This window comes from Tupaia chinensis, unplaced genomic scaffold (assembly GCF_000334495.1).
Source record: "Tupaia chinensis unplaced genomic scaffold, TupChi_1.0 Scaffold000341_1, whole genome shotgun sequence".
Lineage (NCBI taxonomy): Eukaryota > Metazoa > Chordata > Mammalia > Scandentia > Tupaiidae > Tupaia > Tupaia belangeri.
Window position 1 is genome coordinate 4,165,420 of NW_006159835.1, and position 7,110 is coordinate 4,172,529.

Here is a 7,110-nt window from a genome sequence, read left to right on the forward strand (position 1 = left end):
AATCTAACAGACGGAAAGAGAGAGGCACTCCCCCAACAGGATCCCCACACTGCAATCCACTTCCAGTCTCAGCCAGCCCAGGTCATATGCAAGTATTATTCGGTAAAATTTGGACAGTTTGCTATCTGCCAGGCTGCATTACAGTGACTGGCATCAAACAGCATTGGAATCATCCACCTAAACTGCTTCTACTGCTCAGAGGTGCTTTTCCCTTCTACTAAGTGTGGTTTGATCATAATGTAGATGAAATTGATTTTCCTTTTCGTACTAATTTAAAAAAATATTCCTCAAAGCCAAACACTAGAGTATAACACACACACACATATATATGTATATTTACTGGAAGAAAATCATGCTTTCATCCTACTTCCTGCTTTTTAAAAAAATTTTTAGAGAGATTTTTCTATAGGGCACGTGTACTTGTTGGAGAGACAGAGAGACAGAGCGTGAGAAATCATCACCAATGGGGAGTGGCCACACTGTAATTCCTTCTCCTCCATTCTCCTCTCGGGATTTTGGGCACACACGCACACGTGCTCGGTGTGTTGTAAGCCGCTGGGTCTGAGACTCAAACTGCGGTGGACTGAGTGAGAGTTCAGCAACATAACCAATACGCCATCTGTTGGTTCCCCTACTTCCTGCTTTAAAAAGCTCAATTATGAGGTCAGCAGGGGGTGTGGTGGTTTGGGTGCTGGACTCCCACATGGCCAACCACAGTTTGAGTCCCAGATCTAGCAGCTCACTTTCTCTCTCTCTCTGTTTTTTTTGTTTTTTTTTTGTTTTTTGTTTTCCTTTTCTGGTGAGCATACATGCCCTGCAGCAAATTAAAAAATCATGGTGATGATAAAATAAAAATTAAACAAATAATTACTTAAAGACTCAATTACTTTAGTTACATATTACATTACATTGTTTTATTTTATTTTTTTTAATTGTAGAGGGTGCTGCACTTACCAGAAAGAGACAGAGAGAGAGAGAGAGAGAGAGCATCCCTAATGGGGTGGTAACACTGCAATCCCTTCTCCATTTTTTTCTCGTTAGGATTCCAGGCATACGTGCATACATGCTTGGTGTGTTTTTAAGCCACCACGGCTGGGATTTGAACTGCAATTGGCCATGTGAGATCTAGCTCACTTAGCTACTAGGCTATAGGGCCCACTCTATTGTCTTTTTGTTGTTGTTGTTGTTGAAGGGGTATAGATTTCTAGGTTGGCAGGTATTTTCTTTCAGGATTTATAATACTTTTCTAGTGCCATCTGGCTTCCATTGTTTTTGTTAAAAACTTAAGTCAACTGTTGTAACTTTGAAAGTCATGTTTCTTTCCTCTCTAGGTGTTTTGGTTTAGAAATGATCCTCTTGCCCAGCCTCAGTGGCACAGGTGGTAGCTGAAACCGCAGTGCTGGAAGCCACATAGCTGACTCCAGGGTTTGATCCATGGCCGACCTGAACAGTGAGCTGGGTGCCGTGCCTCAGGTCCTGACGAGATGGAGCACTGGGAGAGAGGACTGCAGCATGACAAGACTCTGTCAAGGGTGATCGTCTTCCTCTTTTTCTCTCATGTGCATCCATCCACACATGTTCTCTCTCATGAATAAAAAATTTTAAAACTATTCTTTTTGTTTAGTGTTCAGAAATTCTACTCTGATGTGTCTGTTTTAATATTCAAATTTATCCTATTTGGACTTCTTCGTAGTTCTTGAATCTATAAATGCTTTCATGAGCTATAGTAAATTCAGAGGGCTGGAGTAGGTGTTCAGGGTGTCATTCTATGTGCTTTAATATTTATTTTAAATACATAAAAAATGATTTAAAGAGGAAAATGACAGGTCTTTCTTAATTGATTCACCTAACACCCTACTCTTGCTCACTTTGCCTAGAAATTACTTCTTACCCTGGCTTCCTGGATTGTCATTTTGATTCCATAGTTTACTCCTTTAATAATGAGATTTTAAAAGTGTTCTTTGTTTTTAATTGCTGGCGAACACTTTCACTCACCAGAGACAGAGACAGAGAGAGAGCAGAAGAAAGAGAGAAAGCAATCCATCGACAAGGCATGGTCATTCCACAATCCGTTATCCTCCATGTCTCCTGTTGGAATTTTAGGCACACACATGCACCCAGTGTGTTTTTCAATTCACCGAGACGAATTCAAGCTGCACAGTCAACCACGTGGACTCTTAACCACTAGGCCATGAGGTCAACCTTCAAGTATTCTTTCTGCCCGTGAACAAATCAGAGAATCGCTGCATAAAATTCAGAAGCTCAAAATGCATCTTAAAGGTTAGCATGAATGAAATAGCACAAAGAACATTTAAAAGAAAGCGAGGCAGCTTTGCCAAAGATGGTAAGGTCTTGAGGTAAAGAGAAGGGGAGAAGTTGTTACCATGAGGGCAAGGTCTATAGAAGCAGGAGTAGGAGGAGGGAGCTTAGGAGGAGGGAGCTATCGCAATAATTAGACTCAGGGAGTTTGCAGAAATCTGAGAACTACTTAATCAACCTCAAATCCCATCAAAATGCTTGGACAAAGTGGAATGAGAGTGTGGGAAGGGAAGAGCATAGGAAAGGAAATTTGGGGGAAAAATAGAGGTAAGACATTTGTGGGACACAGATAGGATTTATTATCTGTGGATGAGGATGTGTATAGTATTCTCAGCTGGGCTGGACTGAGGTGTATATCACGCTGGATAAAGTCTCTTTACAATCTAAGTGATGTATATAGCGATTGAATGGATAACTACTGCTAGTAGTAATAAATAATCAAAAAAATTTAAATGAGCCTGTTTTTCATCGTAATTCTTAAATTGGTAGAACAGCAAGAGTACTTGTTACTCAACTGAAAATTTCAGGCTCAAAATGCATAAGCCGGTTTGCATCTTGAAAGAAGGTTAAAATAGAATTAATAAATATTAATATCTGACATTGAAAAAAAAAAAGATGTTTGGGAAGTAGACAAAAAATGTCCAGGACAAAAACAAACAGAAGGATCAGGGCAGCTAATAGACTGCTTCTAGCTGCTCATGGAAGACTTAATCCTCTATAAGAAATGCATAGTCAGGGCCAACAGATGGTGTAGAGGTTACATTGCTGGACTCTCACATGGCTGACTGTGGTTCGAGTCCCAGGCCCAGTGGCTTGAAACTCATGCTGGTGTGTGTACGTGCATGTGCGTGCCCAAGATCCTGGGAGGAAAATGGAGGAGAAAGGATTGTGGTATGGCCATCATCCCTGGGAGTGATTTCTCACTTTCCCTCTCACTGTCTGTCTTTCCCCTGACCCAAAGGCAAAAACTTCTTTAAAAAGAATGAAATGCATAATCAGAAAAGAATGCATTCATGTCTGTATATATCCTAACCTTCTAGGGTTAAGTAAATCAGAGTGTGAGATATGAAGACAGACATTCTTATTTTGATTTCCACTTTGTTCTATTTATGTGGCTTGGGCAAATCACATCCTCTCTGGCTTTTATAAAATCAAGATAATAAAAATATTATCTTTACATAGTAATACAATATTATACTCCTTTATAGGGTTATAGCAAGAAGTAGTACTGCAAACTTGTGAAGAGCATGGGCTGTGGAGTCAGGGTCTCTGGGTTCAAATCTTCATGGTGATATTTACTCAGGTACATTAAGTCTCAACATCTTTAAACCTTACTGTCCACATTTGCAGAGTGGGACTAATGGCGGTCACTTCTCACTGCCTTTGACCTAATGATGTGAGTGTCCAGAAGAAGCTGGCACCCATCACAGAGCTACACAAACATGCATCTGAGCCCAGAGCTGGAGAGGCTGAAGGTGAAGTCGCGGCAGGCGTGGCGGCTGCCCCATATCAAAAACATGAGCCAAGAGATACCCAGCAGTGTGTGTGCGTTACAGAAGTGCCGCTTCCACTTTTTAGGGATAAAAATAAAAATGGCCGTTTCACTTCTGCCTTCCAAATCTCATGCAACAACATCTCTTGAGGCCTACCCTAACAGGAGACAGGGAAAGGAATTCTGGGGAATATAATTTGGGCTAGTCGCGTGGACATGTTCCAGAGGCACTTTCTGTAGGTACCGTGTTTGCTTTCTTACACCAATCTGCCATGCTGTAGACACTTCTTTGCTCCTGGCTTAGCGTTCCCACCATATCATTATCTACAGATTTGTTGCATTCTTTTCAATGGTGGCAAAATATCCCATTGTGTTTGAGTTGTTTCAGTTCTTTGCTGTTTCAGACAATGAACAGCCTGTGAAATCCATGTCATGTTGCATATGTGCAATCATAACTGTATGATAAGTCCTGGGAAGTCAAATTGCTCAGCCAAAGGGTTTCAGAATTTAAAATTCTTATATATTGGCTAATTGCTCTTTATAGAGGTTGTTTTGATTTCCTCTTCTGTTAAGCAAAATATGGCAGTGCTAGTTTTCTAGTACTCTTTCTTTGTAACCCAGGGTATTACCAAATCTGTTTATCTCTACAAATTTTACAGGTAAAAAATATATTTTGTCATGGCATTGTGATCATAATTTGCATTTTTATTATTATAACCAGGTCTGATCCCTAGGGGGGTAGTTCTGGGAAAAGAACAAAAAAGGAAAGAAAAGGTTTAAAATTATTATTATTATTATTTTTTTTTTTTTGCTATGGGGCATCTGAACTTGCTGGACAGAAACAAAGTGTGAGAAAGGAAAAGTGAGAAAACACCCCCCAGGGAGGATGGCCATGCTGCAATACCTTCTCCTCCATTCTCCTCCTGGGATTTTGGGCGACATCCAACCATGGCAATGCCAGGAACAGAGCCAAGTCTAATTCCAGGTTGAAGTTGGTGTGCCACCTGGCAGTGGGTGGGGAATCCTATACTCCATTTGCTGACAGGCCACTAGAAACCCAGGATGTAATTCAGCTGCACATCAGTTGCCCCTTTGACAAGGAGGAAGAAAAGTCCACAAAGGACATCTCTGAAAAAAAAAGACAAAGACAAAAACAAAGGTTCCAAGAAACATGCTGTCCAAAGACTCCAATCAAGAATACATGAACTCCACTGGAATGGACCTACCTGAATTTCTTATAAAAACACTGAAGAAGAACCCAAGGGACAGAATGAAGCTGCTAAAATTAGAACAGGAGATTCTGGAACATATCAGTGACAGCAACAACCTGTTGAAGAAGTTCCCTCAGATGACCTCATACGGTGCTATTACACCGGCTAGCTGCCTACTCTGGGATGGGCCACAATGTTGACCAAACTGGGAAGGCTGTCGTCATCCACAAAACCAATTACATAAGAACCCCTGAACGGAGGTTCTCAGAACACATAAAGGATGAGAAGAACACAGAGTTTCAACACAGATTCATTCCCAAGAGAGATGATGCCAGTATGAACCGAGATGATAACTAGATCAGAGTTCCATTGCAGGACGGAAGGAGGAGCAGCCAATAGAAGAGACAGAAGAAGAATATCAAAGGGTCTGAGAGGGAATATTTCCCCAACAGACTGGCCAGGATGGATATCTAAATGACATGGGGGAACCATGAGGGGCTAAGCCACACCTCAAGCAGCCACATTTCCAGCAACCAGTGCTAGTCCCTGCGAGTCAGTCTGTGCACTGAGGCCTCCCAGCAGGGGGCGTCCCAATGTACTACAGCATGACCCACCCACTCCAGAACAGTAGGAGCATTTCTGTGGGGTTTCTGACCCTCCTGGTTCCGGGCAGTACCAGATGCCTGTCTCCCTCTTCTTGCGGTCCACCACAGATGCCACAGCAGTACTCAGGGGTGTCACCTTCCGGACCAGATGTGGTAGTCATGCAGCTGAATGTTCCTAGTGGACCCCAGCCCTCCACCCCCGAATCCATTCATGGTCCAGTGGAGTCATTGTAAATACTACAGCAGGGACCAGTGGGGTCAGAAGCCTGAGACTTGTACAATCCTGACAGTACCCCCAGGCCAACACACAAATGAGCTGCAGTCCTACCCCATCTCCTACCCAGTCTCTAACACTCTCTTGTCACCAGCCTCAGCCTGTCCTCACCCAGCTCCCCCGGCCTGGGGTGATGGGTGTTATTACCTCTTAGGCCAGCCATTACAGTACAGTCTGTCCATCTGTCCTTCCTTGCTTCACGGCCAGTCGACTTACATGGTGTACCAGGGACAGAGTGGATTGAAGCATGGAAAGTGGGGCAAGAGACAAGCACTCAAATCTGCCTCTACTGACCTAGGGACAGCAGACATTGTCCTGGCGTGGGTGCTGTGGATGACCGATGTCCCTAAGGGCATCACCACACAGAGGCAGACAAACTCTTCGCTCAGCTTGCCATGTCTGGCGCCGGTTTCCACTGGTTCAAGGACAACGGTGGTACTGCTGAGAATGGCTGCCCCTCGGACCTCAGTGCCTTGGACACCATCAGGGCTGTGCTCCCCAGGCTACCCAGAATGCCTCCCTTCGCCTCAACAACTCCATGAGTCGCTTCAAACTTCAAGTGACCAAAAAGAACTATGACCTGAGGATCCCGGAGCGAGCCAGCTCCAAGTGAGCGGAGGGAGGGAAAGGACTGGCATAGTAGGGGCAGGCAGGATGGGGATGTGGAGGGTCCTCACAGAGCATGGGCAGGGCGGGAAGTGAGGAGACATGCTACAGTGAAGCCTAAGGAATTAGAAATGGAGATGGGAATAGACACTGGCATCGGGCTCCTCACTCCTCGGCCACGGGGCCCCTTTTCCCTGGTGGGCCCCCTCTACTTCCCTCTCCTTCCCATCCTCTTCTATCATTTTTTTAATCTCCTCTCTCACCACGGAATTAATTCATTTATTTTTTTTTGGTCAGGTAGAATTGGGAGCATCCCACACTCCCCTATTTCCTCACCGTTCCAAGCTCCCTTTTCTTTTTTGGTCTTTATGAATATATTTATATGGACAGAATTTTAAAAATTAAATTGATTTCCCCATTCTCTCACTTCTCCCATTTGGTCTCCCCAGACCCCACAGAGTTAAAACTAGGGACTCCCCCATTCCCCAGAACTCTTGGATATTGTTTGTTTGAGGTTCATGCTGCAGTAAGACAGTGTTTAATTGCTCATACAGATATTTGCTGGGTATAGTCACTGTAAGTTTTATTTTATCTGATTTTTTT

General features: G+C 43.5%; 1 long non-coding RNA gene and 1 pseudogene across 1 annotated transcript in view; both read left to right on the top strand.

Annotated features, from left to right (window-relative positions):
* Window positions 1–1,538, top strand: part of LOC106735247 (uncharacterized) — a 59,799-nt gene extending 58,261 nt beyond the window's left edge. The window contains exon 3 of the long non-coding RNA XR_001370637.2: window positions 1,332–1,538. This is a non-coding gene — a long non-coding RNA (uncharacterized LOC106735247). The remainder of the gene's footprint in view (window positions 1–1,331) is intronic.
* Window positions 1,539–4,752: 3,214 nt separating this feature from the next.
* Window positions 4,753–6,514, top strand: LOC102490334 (R3H domain-containing protein 2-like; annotated as a pseudogene).
* Window positions 6,515–7,110: the final 596 nt, after the last annotated feature.